This window comes from Muscardinus avellanarius (assembly GCF_963383645.1).
Source record: "Muscardinus avellanarius genome assembly, chromosome: X".
NCBI lineage: Eukaryota > Metazoa > Chordata > Mammalia > Rodentia > Gliridae > Muscardinus > Muscardinus avellanarius.
The window spans coordinates 12,485,019-12,504,004 of record NC_137792.1 but is presented as its reverse complement, the minus strand read 5'-3'; positions in this window follow the sequence as shown (position 1 = coordinate 12,504,004).

The following is an 18,986-nucleotide window of genomic DNA, read 5'->3' as shown; positions in this document are numbered from 1 at the left end:
CACAACAAAGAATTTGGACTTTTACCTATCCATCATATAAGGTAATTTCAAGTGCTTAATGGGTTGGGGAAGATAATAGGAATGAATAAAGTAGCCTGGGCAGAAGCTATGGGAATGTGCAGAGTTTTTGTGTAAATGAGGCAGCTGCTACTCACTGGTAGCTCTGTCTCAGGCTGCCATCCGCAGATCCTGGCCCAGTGTTGCCTGATAAAATCTTTCAAGAGAAGCTTAACATACTTTTATGTATGATCTTTCTATTTTTAAATGTTCACACAAGTGTATTTCAGAAAATTTAAGATGCCATTGATTACAGAGTACATTACCATTTCATGTACCAGAAAGAAAGAAAACTGTCACCAATCAAAGTGTGACACTCTGTCAATTTTAAGACACATCTCCCAATCATAGATGCTCAAATGTGAAAAAGTGCATCTTAGAATCAATGAAATACACTAATTCTCATTTCCACCAAACGCTGCATGAATTTGGTTTAAGCCTGCCAGATTGCAAACTCTAAGTCAAAGGGAGCCTGAGGGTAATCTGATTAAATTCAAGCTGTAGGAAGATCGCTTTGGGGGTCAGCTGGCGATGAATTGAGAAAGTCGGCAATAGGAAGACCAAAGAAGAGGCTCTTGCAATAATCCAGGGGATAGATGGTAAGGGCTGAATTAAAGACACAGCAGTGAGTGGGGATGGAGAGGAGGGAGGGGCCAAATGTAAAAGAGTTTTATGTAGCAAATCAGGGGCAGAGGCATCAAGGAAGATTCTAAGGTTTCTCCTTTAAAAGAATAGATGGATTCATTGTATATTCAACAATATTTACTGGGTATCTACCTTGTGCCAGCCACTATGCTAGGTGCTGGGGGTACAGTGGTGGAAGGGACAGACATGGCTCCTGCCTTCTTGTAATTTACAGTCTAAGAGATGATACCATTAATTGAAGTAGGATGTTAATAGCTACAAGAGTCACACAAAAAGGTGAAGATTCATGTTTATGGCAGTTTAAAATGTTCAGTTAGGGGTATGCTAAATTTGAGTTCCTGTAAGACCTCTTTATTAGAATGTCTCACAGACTTTAGAAGCCTGGGTTTAGAGCCCAGGAAATAAATCAGGTCTGGAGAGTCAGATTAAGAAGGTCATCAGTTTAGCAATAAGAGCTAAAGTGATTAGAGAAGATAAAATAGCCAGGGAGAGTGTGTAGGATAAGAAGGCTATAGGGTCAAAAGCAGAACACAGAGAAACAAAGATACTAAAGAGAATGAGGGCTGAGGATGTAGCTCGCTGGTAAAGCGCTTGTCTAGCATGCACTAGGTCCTGGTTTCAATCCGGGCAGAGAGAGAGAGAGAGAGAGAGAGAGAGAGAGAGAGAGAGAGAGAGAAGAGAAGAGGAGAGGAGAGGAGAGGAGAGGAGAGGAGAGGAGAGGAGAGGAGAGGAGAGGAGAGGAGAGGAGAGGAGAGGAGAGGAGAGGAGAGGAGAGGAGAGGAGAGGGAGAATGAATGAGGAGAGGAAGGCACAAACAAGGCTAACCAAGGGGCGATCTGGAAAGAGGTTGAGGACAGGAGATATCTATAAACCATATTACCATGTAATCTGCATCTACCTCTACCTATATCTGCAGAAGTAATTTACTTTGGCAATGTACACTTCAGATTTTCAGAGTCTATTGGTGTTTTACATAAACTCTAAATAGGCTTATCATAACTGCTCCCTATTTAGAGAGCTGTGGTATTTTTAAGTATCGCCACAATCTGTTCCTTTATCTTGTAAGCTGTTGCGTTTTACTTGTATCTCAGTTTGACATCTAGCATATGACTCAATGGCAGAACCATGGTAATTCCTTACTTCTTCCTATTTTCCTTCTGTAGGAACTATAGTCTGCCATTTCAAGACAACAGTAAAACAAAAATTATATGCTGATACAAGTCCCTGTCGTGTCAAAGCACTGGGCATTGGGCAAAACTGACCTGGGCACAGATGATGAAACTGCATTGTGAGGTCATAATGAGATGCTTAGCCCCTAGCACTGTAACTGAGCCTGTAATGTACTAATTTACTCTGGTCCTTTAGATTTATTCAGAAAGGCCCTTGGAGATCTCTGATGTTTTTTCTGGTGCAGTAATTGAAGAGATCTCCAGTTCATAGGAGAGGAAAACAGACCTAGAAAGCTGGGCACGGTGGCACACATCTGTAGTCCCAGGACTTGAGAGGCTGGGACAGCAGGACTGTAGATTTGAGATCAGCCTCCACAACTTAGTGAGAACCTGTTTCAAAATAAAAAATAAATAAGGCTGAGGGTAAAGTTCAGAGGTAGAACACCCCTGCATTCAATCCCTAATACCAAACACACACACACACACACACACACACACACACACACACACACAGGCATGGTGGCACACGCTTGTAATCCCCATGCTTGGGAGGCGGAGACAGGAGGATCACGCAGGTTTGAAGCCAGCATTACTGGCTTAAGAGACCCTGTTTCCAAATAAAAATATAAAATAGGTCTGGGAGTGTAGCCTGGAGGTAAAAGGGTTCCATCCCTAGTACCACACACACAAAAAAACATACACAACACACACACACACACACACACACACACACACACACACACACTCAAGAGCTGGGGGATGTAGCTCAGAGGTAAAATGCCCCTGGGCTCAAAGCTCTATACCAAAAAAATAATAAATAAATAAATAAAAATTGACAAAAATAAAAGGGCCAAGTATAGCTCAGAGGTAGAATATTCCTGAGTCCAATTCCCAGTACAAAAACACAAAAAAGAATAAAAAAAATCTAGGCCTAGAGAAATTATGTGGCCTTCCCCAAATCATAATCCTGTGACTCAGTGGCCAGTACTACTTACATTATATCCCGGTAACCCAATTCTATCCTGTAAAGAAAGTCACCAAGAGTTGGGCTAAACAACAAACCAACCAGAGGTTAACCCTCAACCACATAGTCTCATGTCCACCTAGAGTTTACTCACTGTGTCTGGTCTACTAAGTGCTCTTACCCTTCCCTCTAGGCTTTATCAGGCTCCACAAAGGACTCCTAGATCGTCATTTTGTTGTTTTCTTAATATATCAGCCTGACTTGCAGGCCCAGGACACTGTCCATCCTCATACCTAGAGGTCTTAAAATGGTTTCTTCAGCCTCCACCTGCGGGAGGCATTAAATAATGCTCCTCCAGTAGGTTGCCTTGGTAACCACAATGCAAACAGGCTCAACAGCTCACAATGTGAGCATATAGGCTCCCATCAGCCAATGATATGTGGGCAGCACAGCCCAGATGAACCACTTACTGCTTGTTGAAAGGCAGATTCCAGGTTTTTTGAGTTTTCTTTTGGCCACCACTTCCTCCCTCTCAACCATTTTCATGAACATGGAAAATAAAGAACAATTTGTTTCTAAGAAGAATGTCAAAACTATTAAGCTAAAACAAGGGCTGGGAATGATCCATGGTTTCTTTTCAAATCCCTTTCTACTACTCTCTCATGACTCAAAGCTTATGGTGAAGGCTTTGGGAAAGTTTTAGAACATTTTCTTTTAGAACACTCATTCTCATCTTAGTTTCATTCATATAGTCATTCAACAAATATTTGTTTAGTATCAACTGGATGATTGGTACTGTTTTTTAATATATTTTTATTGGTGCATTGTAGTCAAACATCTCAATGGGATACAAGACTTCTGAGGATATACAAGGCACATCATCCAATTAACCTTTATCAAGTCTCCATCCCCTTCCCTTCCTCTCCCTCAATCCCATGCTTGATTTAGTGATTGACTTTGATATATTTGTTTTAGTACATCATGTGTTTTAAAGAGATTCCATCTTCCCCCATCCCATCCCCTCTGATAGGTCACCTTAATTGCTCCTCCATAGGGCCCTTTCTTCAACTAGATTTCCTCCTATTACCCATTTCTTCCTAGTTTTTGCATATTAGGGAAAGCATCTGATTTTTTATTTTCTGTGATATTTCTCTGTGGATGCCACACTGCAGGCTCCAATCCCACTCTCGAAGGCCCCGGCACCAGCCTCACCCCTTGGCAGTCTCTGATCCGAGCCTCAGTGGCCCCAGCACTGGCCTTGCCTCATGGCAGGCTCTGATCCCAGTCTCAGAGGCCCCAGCACTGGCCTTGCCTCACAGCAGGCTCCGATCCCCACCTCGCTGGCCCTGGCACTGGCCTCACCCCTCGGCAGGTTCCAATCCCAGCCTCAGAGGCCCCAGCACCGGCCTTGCCTCATGGCAGGCTTCAATCCCAGCCTCACTGGCCCCGTTACTAGCCTCACCTCTCAGCAGGCTTTGATCCCAGCCTTGGAGGCCCTAGAACTGGCCTTGCCTCACAGCAGGCTCCGATCCAGGCCTCGCTGGCCCCGCCACCGGCCTCACCCCTAGGCAGGCTTCGAACCGATCCTCAGAGGCCCCAGCACCGGCCTTTCCTCATGGCAAGCTCTGATCCCGGGCTTGGAGGCCCCAGCACCGGCCTTGCCTCATGGCAGGCTTCAATCCTGGCCTCGCTGGCCCTGTCACCAGCCTCACCTCTCAGCAGGCTCTGATTCCGGCCTCAGAGGCCCCAGACCTGGCCTTGCCTCAAAGCAGGCTCCGATCCCAGCCTCGCTGGCCCCGGCACTGGCCTCACCCCTTGGCAGGCTCCAACCCCGGCCTTGGAGGTCCCAGCACTGGCCTTGCCTTAAGGCAGGCACCAATCCAGGCCTTGCTTATCCCAGCACCAGCCTTGCTTCACAGCAAGCTCTGATCCTGGCCTCGCTGGCCCCGGCTTCACCTCGTGGCAGGCTCTGATCCCAGCCTCGGAGGCCCCAGCACCGGCCTTGCCTCATGGCAGAAACAGATCCCGGCCTCAAAATCCCCAACACCGGCCTTGCCTCACAGCAGGCTCCGATCCCAACCTCGCTGGCCCTGGCACCAGGCTCACCCCTCAGCAGGCTTCGATCCTGGCCTCGCTGGACCTGCCATCAGCCTTAAGGTAGGCTCCTATCCTGGCCTCACTGGCCCCAACAACGGCCTCACCACCCGGCAGACTCCTATTTTGGCCTCAGAGGCCCCAGAATCACCCTTGCTGCACAGCGGGCTCTAGTCTCTGTCACTGTGAGCAGGTCGTCTACAGATGTTCCCTTTATTCTTCCTTTTTATTTTTTTTGGTAGTACTGGGGTTCCTGGAAATCCTTCTACCTCTGGGCTACACTCACAGAGGCCTATTTTTTATATTTTTATTTGGAAACAGGGTCTCTTAAGCCAGTGAGGCTGGCTTCAAACCTGCATGATCCTCCTGTCTCCGCCTCCCAAGCATGGGGATTACAAGTGTGCGCCACCATGCCTGGCATTCTTCCATTTTTTTTTTTAATATGAGAAATGAGTACATGTCTTTTGCAAAAGCTGGGACCCCAAATACCTAGTGGCAATGAATTTTGTCTCCCCTCCAAAGGCAGAGGTCCATAGCTTCACTTCAGAGAACAGGCTCTGCTGCTCCACGTGCACACTGGCCTCCAGCGCTGCACAGAGGAGCATGGTGGCCATGAGGGCTGAAGTCTCTCAGAACACGCAGCGTGGCGGCCCAACCCAGCTACGTCGGGCTCCCTCTGATATACTCCAACCCCTTTTACCACTTAGCATGTTGTCCAGAATTCCCGGGCATGTGTGGCAGGAGCAGACCACTTTGGGGGAGATTTCCTCAAAAGTTCAAGGTAGATTTGACTGGATCTGTCTGCCCTTCCAAATACTAGTCACCACTGCTGCCCCTACCACCACTGCCATCTTGGTTCTCTCCTGAACACCTTCCCACACAGCATGTTTTCCAGAATTCCCGAGCATGTGCGGCAGTAGCAGTCTACCTTTGGGGAGATTTCTTTAAAATTTTAAGGTGGATTGGATTGGATCTCTGCCTCTCCCAAATACTGGCCACCACTATTGCTGCCCCTGCCATCTCGGTTCTCTTCTGAGCACCTTTTTCACAGTATGTTTTTCCAAATTCCCAAGCTTGTGCGGCGGTAGCATTCTACCTTTGGGGAGATTTCTTCAGAAGATTTAGGTGGATTGGATCAGTTCTCTGCCTCTCCCAAATAATGGCTGCTGCCACCGCTGCTGCCACCACCATCTTAGTTCTCTTCCAAACACTTTTCCCACACAACATGTTGTCCAGAATTCCTGAGCATGCGCGGCAGTAGGATTCTACCTTTGGGGAGGTTTCTTGAAAAGATCAAGGTGGACTGGATCATATCTCTGTCTCTCCCAAATACTGGCCTCTGCCACAGCGCTGCAGTTGTCATATTGGTACTGTTTTAAACCCTAGGGATACCCGGGCATGGTGGCACATGCTTGTAATCCCCACACTTGGGAGGCAGAGACAGGAGAATCATACAGGTTTGAAGCCAGCCATGCTGGCTTAAGAAACCCTGTTTCCAAATAGAAGAGTATAAAAATAGGTCTGGGAGTGTAGCCCGGGGGTAGAAGGGTTTCCAGAAACCCCAGTACCACCAAAATAAAAAATTAAATTAAATTAAAAAATTAAAAAATTAAACCCTAGGGATATAACAATGAAACTGACACAATCCCATCTTGAAGTTTATAGCCTGCTGGGGAAAGTATATACTAAATAATCATAAAAATAATTATGGAATTCAAAGTACAATTAATCTATCAGTTCTATTGTAAAAGTAGTCAGAAAATGAAACAAACGCTTCTCTGAGGAAGTCATCTTTGAACTGACACGTGCAGGATGAATGGGGATTAATTCAGTGAAGGTATTGATGAAGAGAATCACATAAATACTTGAGCTAAAACTCCTGGTCTTAGGTAACTAACTCTAATTTAATATTCAGGTCTTTCAAAGAAAAGTCTTTTAAAGAAAAGTCTTGGCCAAGTGAGATGGCACAGGCCTGTAATCCCAGCCAGTTAGGAAGCTAGGGGAGGAGGATGGCAAGTTTGAAGTCAACCTCGGCAACTTAGTGAGATACTGTTTCAAAATCAATAAAAAGGGTTGGGATTAAGCTCAGTAATAGAGCACCCCTAGGTTCAGTCCCCAGGACCAAGAAAAGTCGGATGTAGGTTTAATAAGGTCTTAGTTTACTAAAGGTGACGTTCTTATTTTCACCATTATGTCGAAAGTACACTATCTGTGAGTCTTTATAACTCATAATATGGAACATTCTTTTAAAAAATGCTACTTACACTTTGCTGAACTGACAAATCACAGAATCCTGGGCCCAGTTGCTAAAGATTATGAGTCAGTAGGTCTGAGGTCTGGTAAGCTCCAAAGTGATGGCGAAATGTACTTTGAGAGGCACTCCTCTACAACACAGTACAAGTTTTTACTTTGCTTAATCACTATTTCTTGTTTAATTCATTCTTTTGTGACTTTTTATCTTTATAATGTCAGAGAATAATCCCAGGAGCGCTCTACACATGAGCTACCACCCCCACCCATTTTATTTTGAAACAGGGGCTCATTAAGTTGCCAGGCTGTCTTCAAACCTATGATCCCATATCTCAGCCTCCCAAGCACTGTGATTACAGGTGTGTACCACTGCGCCCAGTTATTTCACGATTTTGAAAAACAAACTATATTCTACAATGTTCTTATGATTTTTATCATGTACACTTGGTAGTGCTGCCAAAACAAAATGCTGCCATGATATATAAATAAAGCAAGGCCATAAACTAAGCATTTCAAATATTTGGAAAGAATGAGAGAGAATAATTATAAGCAAACTGAAGCATTAGTAATTACAGGAAACTTCACAAATTTACCCCTATTGAGGTGGACTGTCATTCTTACTCAGCAAAATGTCTAAATTAAGCCAGGCATGATGGCACAGGCTTGTAATCCCAGCATTTGGGAGGCTGAGACAGGAGGATCACACAGGTTCAAAGCCAGCCTCAGCTACTTAGTGAGGCTCTCAGCAACTTAGTGAGGCCCTGTTTCCAAAATAAAGTGTAAAATAGGTCTAGGAATATAGCCCTGAGGTAGAAAAGCCCCTGGGTTCCACCCCCAGTACCACAAAAAAAGTCTTAAATTAACTTGATGTAAATAAGGACAAGAAATTAAGAAATTTCTGTATGCTTTATTGGTTCTTTTTCTCTAACAAGTCAATAAGAACTATTTGTAAACTAACACTTTCATTTTCTGGATGAAGCTCTGGATTTTATGTTATGGGAGATAAAAATCCCTTCCTTCAGCTGGGCATGGTAGCACACACTTGTAATTTCAGTACTTGGGAGGCTGCAACAGGAGGATCACAGGTTCAAAGCTATCTTCAGCAATTTAGTGAGGCCCTCAGCAACTTAGGCCCTTGGCAATTTAGTGAGACTCTTTTTTGTTTATGGTGGTACTGGAGATGGAACCCAGGGACCTTCTATTTCCGGGATACACTCCCAGACCTATTTTATATTTTTTATTTGGAAACAGGGTCTCTTACACCAGCGGAGGCTGGCTTTGAACCTGCGCGATCCTCCTGTCTCCGCCTCCCAAGCGCAGGGATTACAAGCATGCACCACCATGCCTGGCTTTATTTATTATTTTGAAAAAAAGCCTCACTAGCTGGGCATGGTGGCGCATGCTTGTAATTCCTGCGCTTGGGAGGCTGAGACAGGAGGATCACGCAGGTTCGAAGCCTGTTTCCAAATTTAAAAAGTATAAAATAAGTCTGGGAATGTAGTCCAGAGGTAGAAGGGCTTCCAGGAACCCCAGTACCACCAAAAAATAATAATAAAGCCAGGCGTAGTGGTGTATGCCTGTAATCTTAGTACTTGGGAGGTTGAGATGAGGATCACAGGTTTGAGGCCAGCCGCAACTACTTACTTAGACCCTCCAGAGGTAGAATGTCTCTGGGTTCAATTCCCACTATTGCAAAATATAAATATAAATAAATAAAGAATAAAAATAGGGCTGCGGTAGAGCTAGGAGGTAGAATGCCCTGGGGCTCAATCTCCAGTAACACACACACACACACACACACACACACACACACACACACACACTCTTAAAGTCTTGTTACTACTGAACCAAGCTCCTGCTGATATGCCATGTTCCTGCTGATGTGGCTACTTGAAACATTATGCAAACAAGTTGGTGAGAGATCCAAGACTTCTCTGGATTGTTTTTCCTGAGAAGGTCATAAAATTAACACAGAACCTAGAGCAAAGTATTATCATTTTAAAAAATTAAAAATGAAGTGCTCCACTCTTGGAAGCATAGGAAGACCAAGGAAGGGAAGCAGGAGTCAATTCTTATAATTTCAAGAAAACATCAGCTTTGCACTTACAACCTGCTGTTGTGAGGTGATCCACAGAAATATGCCAGACTCCAAAGTGCCAAAGAGGTCATTTATTACAAAACTAGTAGGAAACAGAAATAGAAGAAAAAGCAGCATGTCTTGGGGCACACTGGAGAGCCCAAAAGTGGAATTCTGCCTCCTTCTTTATCCCTGGCCTCTAAATAGGTTTTGTATTGGTACATTCTTATCAGCGTCACCAAGGTAATGGGCTAGTAACTTACTTCTTAGCCAGGTGGTACCCTTTTGCCTCCAGATAGTACAATTACTAAGTGCAGAGGTAATAATCTACCTGGCTTCTGCCTCTATTGTATTAGGCAGTATTGGTTGCTCATCATATCTGGGTACTTTGAAGCAGCACAGAGCTTGCCTTTCCTATACCCAGGCCAGTTCACAAAATAGAGGAGGTAAACAGAGGCACTGATTGACTTTCCGTATTTCCAGGGTTGAAGGCTTCAATGGTCTCTAGGGCTTTTAAGTCTAAAGGCCTTAATTTCCTTTACAGTCTTATTATAGGTTAATCATTAGAACAAAGGGGAGAGGGAGAGGGAGACAGAGGGAGAGGGAGAGAAAGGGGAGGGAGGGAGGCGAGGGAAAGGGAAAAGGAAAGGGGGAGAGGGGGAGAGGGGGAGGGGAGAGAGAGAGAGAGAGAGAGAGAGAGAGAGAGAGGGAGCTGACTCTGCAGTGTAACAGCCATGGCTCTGGCAGCTTTTTACATTTTGGAAATTAATACCAGAGCAATTTTCCAATACCAGCACACTGGGGCCCTTCAGCAATTTAAATAACCCTTCTGAGCCTCAATTTCCTTATTTTAAAATGGGCATAATATGTTTTATAGTACTTGGGATTGAACCCAGGAGTGTTCTACCTCCGAGCTACACCTACAGACCTATTTTCTTTCTTATTTTGGAACAGGTTCTCACTAAGTTACTTAGCACTGGCCTTAAACCCAGGATCCTTCTGTCTCATTCTCCCAAGTACTGGGGATTATAAGGTGTGTGCCACCACGCCCAGAAAAAAAGGGATAATACTTAAGTGCATCAATTTAAGTGGAAATTACTACATAAACTATGTAAGTTCTGTATAAACATTAGTTACCACTTTTAAGAGAGGCCTGCATTTCCCAAGTGGATACACATCCTAAAGAAGAAATGTGGCCTGGCCTGTGGGGCAGGGTGTGTCTAGGAGCATAATAGAATTCAGCCCTAGAATTGGCTGGGTTGGGTCCAGGTATTAGTTCCACTACGTAACAGCTGTGTGAGCAAATTAAACAACCTTTCAGTGCCTGCCTCTTCATGTATAAAACTAGGATAGTAATAGTACCAACCACATTGGATTGATGTAAGGAATTAATAAATTATTACATATTATGATGGCAGCCACTGATAGTTGAATAACCAACATCCATTCTTAATTTTTTTCCTTATCAATAAAGCCCCAATTTTTTCTGGACTGTATTATACTCAGCCAACACAGCTTGATTTGCTTGGCTTCCCTGCAGTTAAGGATGATCATGTGGCACAGTTCTGGCAAGTGAGATAAAAGCAGAAATCTATTGGCTGAGGCTTCCAGAAAAGCACTTTTCCCAATAAAATGGAAAAAGTCTCAGCGGATAAGGAGCATTTTCCCCTTTGCCCTTTCCTCATTCTGCCTGGAAATGGGACACAATGGTTGTGAGCACTAGGAAGAAAGCATGAAGGTGACAGTGATAATGCAGGAAGGAGGAAGGCCAATCCTGAGACGTGGAAGACAAGGTAGAGCTGCTCATTTCTTGGCTTCCTATCATGTAAAATAAAGAGCCAATCCCTCTAGGTTCCTTCTATTTCATTTATTCTCTAACCAATATACTTGTAAGGTGATATGAATGGTACCTGGCTCATAGTGGCCAATAAATATTGTTATTAACATTATCATTATTAAGTCAGAATTCTGTTTGCTAACCAGGTGACTAACAAATATTTCCTTAACCTCCTTGTAATAGAACCTTAATTTTTCTTTTTGAAATTAACTCTCTTCAGATTCTCAGGCAAGTGTTTTCCATATGACTGACACCCCTCTCTCCCATCTAAGTGTGGGCCCTGATCAATTTAAACCAATTAACATAGCCTACTTCCCAAGCAATAGTGATTGTTTAGAAATGAGCACATAACACATCCTGTCCTACTACCAAAAGAGTGTTTGAGTTAGGCATATAGCTAAAGACAGACAATATTAGTGAGTCTCAGAATCTCAGGGCTCCTGAAAAGAACAGGAGGACAGACACTCACTCATCTCCCCCATGTATGATGCCGTGAGCAAGGTTGTCACCACGAGTAGAGCCTTTCTTGACAGTGAACTTGAAACATGGTGAAGAGCAGAACAAGAGAAAGTCAGGTAGATGGAGCTAAAACTTTCTATCATAAATCTCTGCCTCAAATCTTGTCTTGGGAATTTTCCAACAAGATTTTTTTGAAACTGATTTTATCAACTCGGTTTGAGTGGGATCTTCTCTCACTTGCAACCACAAGATTCCTTCTGATACTAGTAGATAAAAAATACATAGTTTTAACAAATGGACTACATACCTAGAGGGAAACTTTCCTAACTCTGATCTAGTGCATTTATTTAATAAAATCTACAGACAAACACAGTATAATTTTATATCCAAATTACCTTTCCAAAAGAAAAAACAGAAATAGAAGCCAGAACCAATTTGCAATTATGTTAATTCATTCAAATATCTCTTCCAAAAGAAAAAAGTCAGCCAGTTTACAGTGTTTTGTTTGGAGATTTTTGTGACCACATCCAGGAGAACTCCATTAAGAATAGATGTGCATCTGGGTTTTAGAATGAACATTGGGCCCAGAGGCAGATGCTGGAAACCTATGACTAATATTGAAATAATATTCACAGACAGTTGTCATGGCAGCCTGCTCATTCTGCACGAAATATAACCCATTGCATTTTTAACAGGGTTTAGCAGAGGAAGACTGCTAGCCTGCAGACAACCCTCTGAGTTAAACAACCTACTAATTGGTTTTGGTTTTATTATTGTACACAGCCTTCAGACTATACCCTAATTGTATCAGAAAGATCCCAAATACTTAAAATAACTAATAAAAATACACATATAATTTTGGTTTAACACCTGCACCACTCTTGAAATCGTTCCCTCAGACTATGGAAAAGAGCTTGGAGGCGGGTCGGATTGAATGCAGGTCTGATTGTATGTGCAGTTGAATCCATGTAGAAATTTAAATCAGACTGTAAGTGTTATGGAAGTAGAGGGAGGAACTCATTTCACTGGCTGCTATCAGATGTTGCCTTTTGAGTGAGGTGTCATAGAAGCAGCCAATTGTTCTGTGCTCAGTTATGTAGTCCCGGAGGAACGACTTTACAAACTAGAGGCAACTCAAGACAGGTAAATAACAGAGGGGGGTGACAAAGTATTTTGAACTGATTGGTTTCTCTCTACAGTAACGCACTATAAGACCTAGTCTCATTGAACATGACTATGGGTGATTTTGAAGACTACAGATAGATTGTCTTGAGAGAAATACAACACAGAGGTCTTCTTCATTATTAGGCATTTGCTTATCAACCTCTCTGCCCCCTTTCCCATTCTCTTTTAATGTTCTTCTTTGAGAGGAAGATAAGGCCCCAATTAAAATACAATACCATAATACACTAGGAATACCACATCAAATCATTACTTTCCATTAACATCTTAGAACAAATTATTCCTTAACTACGCTCTTCAAACTTGAGATGGGGCCATGTCATATCCTTTTGTAAAAACTCCCACACTAGCCAGGCACAGTGTTATAGGCCTATAATCCCAGTACTTGGGAAGCTGAGACAGGAGGATTACAAATTCCAGGCAAGCCTCATCAATTTAGTTACGCTGTATTTCAAAATAAGAAATTAAAAGGGCCGCGGTATAGCTCAGAGGTAGAATGGTCCTAGGTTCAATCATCAGCATCAGTCAAAAAAAAAAAAAGGAAAAAAAAACCTCCTATCCTACACCACTTAACACAGTGATCCTAGACATTGCAGGCATATATTGGGACACAAAACATTTGTCAGTAGCTAGTAGGCAGATTAAAGACATTGTCAAAATGGTATAGGAGCCAGCCATAGATGAAAACTGTGGAAATGTTAAATCAGTGGTGTCTGTATTTTTCCTCATGTAACTGTAAGGCTTTGTGTTTTTTTTTTTCCCTAGTCAAGAAGGGGAGCCATTAAAGAGTTTGAGCCAAGGACTGACAAGATCTAACTCAGTTTTTGTTTGGTTTAATCTGGTACTGGGGATTGAACCCAGGGGCATTTTCCCTCCGAGGTACACCCCCAGACTTTTTATTTATTTATTTATTTATTTATTTATTTATTTTTGAAACAAAATCTGGCTAGGTTGCTGAGGGCTTGGCTAAGTTGCTGAGGCTGGCCTGGAACTCATGGTCTTCCCTGTCTCAGTCTCCCAAGTACTGGGATTACAGATGTGTGCAGGTATACCTGGCTCTAACTCAAGTTTTGTTTTGTTTTGTTTTGTTTGGTGGTACTAGGAATGGAACCCAGGGGCCTCCTACCTCCGGGCTACACTCTCAGACCTATTGCTGGCCTCAAACCTGCGCGATCCTCCTGTCTCAGCCTCCCAAGTGCAGGGATTACAAGTGTGCGCCACCACGCCCGGCTGTAACTCAAGTTTTATAGGGACCTCTCTAGCTATAATGTGAGTAATTTGTAGAGAGACAAGCACAGAGGATAGGAGGCCAGGGTATGAGACTACTGACAATGATCCAGGCAAATGTCATAGTAGCTTTGAAATAATAGCTAGATTCTAGATAAGATTTTGAAGGTGACGTCAACAGGATTTAGTGAGACAACATTTGGAGTATGAGAAAAAGAAGAACCAAGTATGATTCGAAGTAAAAAATACCTGAAAAGAGGAGGTTACCATTATCTGAGATAAGAAAATCTGAGAGAGAAGCAGATTTAGGAGGGTGGAGATCAGGAGTTTAGATGTCAACATAATGGGTCTGAGATGCCTATTCGATATCTAAATGGAGATACTGAATGTGCAGCTTTAGAATTCAGGAGAAAAGTGTGGACATTTGGAAGCATCTAGGTTATAGGTGGTATTTAAAGCCATTAGGTTGAATGATGTCATCGGGGGGGTGAGAATCAATACAAAGTATTCATTTCATTTTACAGGTGTACACTGTTTTTGTTCTTCCAAGGAAATGAACAGTGTGTAAAGGACAAAGAGATGAGGAGCCAGCAAATATGTTGAAAAAGGAGTAAGCGGTGAGGTAGGAAATGAACATGGTGAGAGGGTGGCACACTGAAGGCTGAGAGAGAAAAATGCTTCAAAAAAGAGGGCGTGATCGACTGTTTGGAATTCCCAGCTACTTGGGAAGCTAAGGCAGGAGGATTGCCAGTTTGAGGTCAGCCTGGGCAACTCAGAGAGACCTTGTCTCAAATAAAAAAGGCTGGGGATACAGTGGTAGAGCAACCCTGTGATGAGGGAGAGAGGAGGAAGAATAGGAGGGGCAAAAGCAGGTGAGATCTAGCCCACTAGTGTAGGGCCTGGGTTTACCTAGGAATAGAGGCCATCTGTCTATCTAAAGCAGGGTTTCTCAACTGTGACACTGCTGACATTTGAGGCAGGATGATTCCTTGTTGTGAGGAGGAGCTCTTCTGTGCACTGTCCTTAGCTTTTATCAGTAGATACAAGTAGCACTCCCTCCCAGTCATAACAAACACAAATTTCTCTGGATCTTGCCAAACAGCCTCGATAAGACTTTGCCCTCCAGGAGAAATTTGGGGTTGTCACAACTGGGTGTTCATGTATGGGGTACTATAGGTATTTAGTGACCAGAGGCCAGGGATGCTGAAAAATCTTACCATAATAGGATAGCCCCCAGAACAGAGTTACCAGTCACAGCCCAGAGGACTGTGATGGAGAAGCTCTGATCTAGAAGAAGAAGCAAATAAGGCCACAGACACTGGCAGGTGGATATTTATGGAAGATTGTGTGTGTGTGTGTGTGTGTGTGTGTGTGTGTGTGTGTGTGTGTGTCACTGTGGATTGAACCCAGAGGAGTACCACCACTGAGCTACATCCCGGACTTATTTTATTTTGAAAAAGGCTCTAAGTTATTGCATATTGACCTAGAAGCTGTGATCCTCCTGTCTCAGCCTCCCAAGTACTGGGATTACCAGGCCATAATTTACATTTACAACAGAAGCTTACGGAGTTAAAAGACTGGCCAGTTAAGTTTACTGGTAGATGTAGCATCCTGACCTTTTTTGGGGGGTATTGGGGATTAAACACAGGGACATTTTACCTCCATGTTCCACCCCAGCCCAATTTTATTTTATTTTTGTATTTTGAAAAGAGATTTCACTAAGTGACCGAGGATCTCTGCTAAATTGATGAGGCTGGCTTTGAACCTGCAGATCCTCCTGTCTCAGCCTGCTAAATATTGGGATTATAAACATGTACCACCAATGCCAGCTGCTTCCCTGGCTTTTTACATCGGGGCTGGTTCCCTCTAACAGGATGTGTGGGAAGGCTCTCCCATGTTTACTGAAACAGGGCAGGGTCGGGGGTGCTGAAAAACAAAGCTGGCAGGCCAATTCCTCCTGCAAGCCCTAGGACCCAGGGAAGGGATATGTCAGCTTAAAGGCACTCACTATCTTGGGAGCTTTCTAGACAGTCTCTTGTCTTCTAAGGGGGAGGGGACCTTTGGCTGGAAAGAGGGAAAGAGAGAGGCAGAAGGGAGGGAGAGAGAAAGAGAAAGGAAAAACCTAGTTCAAGTCCCTTATCTAGCTGCTTGGATTTAAAAGGGACATTTTTTTCCCCTCTAGTCTCAAAGAACAGTCTGAGAGGTGACTCCCTCATAGCTTATATTCCAAGAATAGTTAAGATAGCAGGTTTAGCAAAATACAGAGGACAGCTGAGAAGCCTAGCAGAAATCCTATAGTGGCAGAGTAAGGAAAAAGAAGGGGAAGGGACTATTGAGCTCCTGTGATGCTTTAGAATTCACACACCCTTGCCCAGGCCTTCAAGGACAGCATTAGCTGTCACCCTATTGCCGCTTGAATCTGCATGATTGAGGGGCTTTCCCTACCATCCAAAATGAGGGGCCATAGCAAACAGGGCAGACCGAGTTCATGCTCATTTGGTCCTTGAAAGTGAAGAAAATGGAGAGATTTTAAGTACAGGAGTATACCAACAATATATATATATATATATATATATATATATATATACAAAAAAAAACATTTAAAAGGGAGAGAAAAAACCATTTTAGTAGTCTTACCAAAAGTCAATGTCTCAGAGATTGCCCATATAGGCCACCAAGTGATGTCACTGAAAAAGAGATGATTCCATGAAGGGTCCAGAGGAGTTCCCAGTGGGCAAGAGAGAGAAATCAGGACCAGCTGAGTTTCTTGCCTTACCTGATGGGAAAAAAAAATTTAGCAGGAGCTGGTCAGAGACATAGTTACTTAGGAAAGTAAGAAATACACACTAAAGGGAGACTGTGGGCCATTTCTAGTGTGAGAACTATACTTTGTGAGTCATAGCTCTTCTTTTAAGGGAAGCTTGGTGAGGGGTGGGTCTGAGAAGACGATAACAGTCTGGTAAGCACAGGAAGATTTAGGATGTTGTGGTCATCTTCCGGGCATTGTCTAATCAGAATGTCTCTCCCCCCACCTTTTGTATTAGGGATTTAACCCAGGGACATTCTACCTCTGAGGTACACCCTCAGCCTCTTTTATTTTCTATTTTGAAACAGGATCTCACTAGTTGGCTGAGGCTGGCCTGGAACCTGTGATCCTCCTAACTCAGCCTCCCAAGTATAGGAATTACAGGTGTGAGTCACCAAGCCTTGAATATACAAAAAAATACACATATATATGTTTATATATATATACACATACACAGAGAGCTGTATATATATATGAACTAAGCATGAACTAAGAATATATATACACATACATATATATACATACACACATATGCATTCATATGTACTGAGGAATATATATGTATATACTGGGGATTGAACCTAGAGTTATACTACTTCTGAGCTACACCCCCAGGCCTTAATTTTGAAAGTTTCACTAAATTGTTGAGGCCTGCCTTGAACCTGCAAACAAACCTCCTTTCTCAGCCTCCCATAATTCATGTGCCACAGAGCCACCATGTACAGCAAGCCAACTGGCTAGTGTACCACCAAGCACAGCTTTTCTTCTTCCTTTTTTTTTCTACTGAGGATCAAGCCCATGTACTGGCAGATGCTAAGTAAGTACTCTACAGTAGAGCCACTTGCTCCATGGATATATCTTTTACTTAACCTATTCACAGGTGGGATGATTAACAATGCTCCAGGAAATTATAAATGAATGGGTTTCTTATTTTGGTGGACCAGTCATCTTTTCACCTTTTCCCCTTGTGTTATTTCTCCTGCTTAACTATTCCTAATATGTGAAAGCCAAGGAGAAATGGGTCATAGGAGGAGCTCTAGATGAAAAAGGAAATCCTATAGAGCAGCAAACATGACAGCCTAAAGGAGGGGATGGGAGGGGGGAAGAAGGAAACTCTCTAAAACATGCAATGTACTTAAACATATCAAAGTGAACCACTAAGCCAAGCAAGGGAAGGACGGAACGTGAGGGAATGGGGTGGGAATTGGGTAGGGGTTAAATCAGTGATGTGTACATGTATGTACACACAAGTTCTTTACCCCAATATGATGTATGAATATAATGCACCAATAAAAAAATTTTAAAAATTTAAAAAAAACTATTCCTAGTTGGGATAATTAGTAGGTGTCAGGGTATTTCTCCCAAGCAAATGAGTAAAGACATGTAAATTTCCCAGAAACTTGAGATTGATAGTCCTGGGGAGTGAGGAAATTTACCATGAAGGCTTGGGGAGTGAGGAATTTACCATGAAGCTTTCATATTAAAGTTACATTTACCTCATTCTTCCTTTATGTCTCCTTTCGATTTCTTCTATCCTATCTCACCAGCACCTTATCCAGGCCACAGCCCTAGAAAAATGACCGCAGAGTCAGGGGCGGCAGCTGGCTTTAATGCTCTGTTGTCACCATTTGAAATTCTTCCAAATTGATGAACACGCAACCTGGTATTTCCGTTTTGCTCTGAGTGGCTCAAGTTCTAGGACCAGTTCTGCTTCCCCTCTGATGACCTTGCTACACTGCTCTCACCCCAACCCCTGGTCAAATGGGACCAAACCCTTCAGGTTCCTGGAGGGGAGGATATTGGCAGAAGGTGAAAGGAGAGAGGGGGCCCTTTTTTAACCAGGGCAAGACCAGTTCTACAGAAACATGGCGCCCCGCCCCGAGCCCCGCGCTGCCTGAATCTTTAGCTCCGAAGGGGCTCCAGTCCTCCCAGCTGCAGACTCTGGGCCTCCAAAGCTGCCGGAAACCGCAACGATCTAACTTCTACCGGGGCAAGTCAGTAGGGTCGACCCGGCTCAGTTTGTCCTCGGGAAAAACAGGAAAGTGCCGGTCTCTCAGGAGCCCAGGGAAGAGTGGTGCCACGCAGGGAGCCTTTCTGCCCATCCGACTACTTAGCTGAAGCCTCCGCTGAGGGAAAGTTTGGGGACACGAAATTAGGGGGACGATGCTCTAGGTCGGGAAGGTGACCGGCCCCGCCCCAACCCCGGTCACAGGTTGCGA